Genomic DNA, 1,600 nt, shown 5'->3' with positions numbered 1-1,600 from the left:
TTGCAGGTGAATTTACTATAAATGGAATAAAAGAAAAACTGATCAATTAGAGAATTAAAATTAGTTTATGTGAATTAAATTGCAACCATTCACATCTACACAGTAACTTTAAGAGAAAGTGGCATGGGGATGAAGCTTGAAGACAGCAAAACCAACTGATCAGTGTACCATTTGGGCAATTTATTAACCATGCATTTTAAAATAAGTCTCTCTCCCATATCCTGCATTGTTCTCTGGGTTCCTTTTTTATGAAATCAATATGCTTTTCCTTAGACCCAAGCATGCCACATTTCCGTTGCTGATGTAGTCAAAGTTTTCTCTAGATGCTCTAGTGTTCTATGGTCTGTATATCATTGCTTTTTTAAAAAAATGGGCCTGACTTCTCCCCTGCCACCGAGTTGCACAGAGGTGGATGATTGGGTGCCTTCAAGATTTGGCCTCAGCCATAATCCACCCCATGGCCGAGGAAGGCATTGTTGCTGGAGGTGTAACGGATGTCAAAGGTGCTGTACAAAAGATGCTGAAGACTGCCCTCATCCACGATGTCATAACCCGCGGTGCAGGTACAGCTGCCAAAGCCTTTGACACGTGTCTAGCATGCCTTGATGTGCTTGCACCCCATTGCAATGAGCCTGTGGATGTCAAGATGGCTGAGGCGCCCTGTGCTGAGCATCAAGTCAACTTATTAAGGTTGATAACAACAAGACACTGGGGGAATGGGTAGGCCTCAACAATTGACCGAGAGGGGAAACTGTGCAAAGTGCTTGGTTGCAGTTGTGTAGTGGGTAAGGACTATGGCAAAGAATCGCAGGCCATGGATGTCATCGAAGAGTACTTCAAATGCAAGAAATGAATAAATAAGCCTTTTGGCTCACAAAATTAAATGTGCCTCATTCTTCAACTCCCACAAATGTACAATCAATATTTGTAACTTCTCTACTGTAAGAATTCTATTTCAGAAAATTTGCAACACTTACAAATGTGGAGCAAGGAACAGGTATGTCAGCGGGGAGCAGATGATAAATACTCATATTTTACGATAGAATTTGAATTTTATTTGGAATGAAAATTCACTGAAGATTTAAATGAAAGGAGTGACATAAAGTGGTTTGTGATATACAAAAATTAATTTAGTTGCCATGGACATAATGGAGTAGAATTGAGAAAAAGAAACCAAAAGCATGGACAATGTAAGAAGTTTTAAAGCTACTGAGAAAGGATAATCCAGGTTGGGCATACCTAAGCCATAGAGTGCCTGCTAAGTAAGCATAGGGATGTAAATTTGATCTGTAGATCTCACATAAAATGCTGGCAGTGGTGGTAGGAGCTTGTAGCCAAGAATTGGGGAGGTGGGAACAGGTGAATGCATGGAGCTCCCTGGCCAGCTAATCCAGATTAATTGGCAAGCCCTGGGTAATAATGAGGGAACTTGTTTCAAAAGAGCCAAGTAGACAGCTGTCCTGAGGAATGACATTCAAAGTTGATCTCTAGTCTACACACTGGGGCACACAAACACATGCATATCTGCACACATGTTCAATTGTATACACTTGAGCACACTCATGAACACAATGTAATAGATAGGTATAAGCACTCCCCT

At 41.0% G+C, this 1,600-nt stretch overlaps 1 pseudogene; it reads left to right on the top strand.

Moving 5' to 3' along the window:
* Window positions 1-457: 457 nt before the first annotated feature.
* LOC118583434 lies at window positions 458-853 on the top strand (annotated as a pseudogene).
* Window positions 854-1,600: the final 747 nt, after the last annotated feature.

Source organism: Onychomys torridus, chromosome 5 (assembly GCF_903995425.1).
Source record: "Onychomys torridus chromosome 5, mOncTor1.1, whole genome shotgun sequence".
NCBI classification, from domain to species: Eukaryota; Metazoa; Chordata; class Mammalia; order Rodentia; family Cricetidae; genus Onychomys; species Onychomys torridus.
Note: the sequence above shows the minus strand (reverse complement) of the source record. Positions and strands in the feature narration are given on the sequence as shown.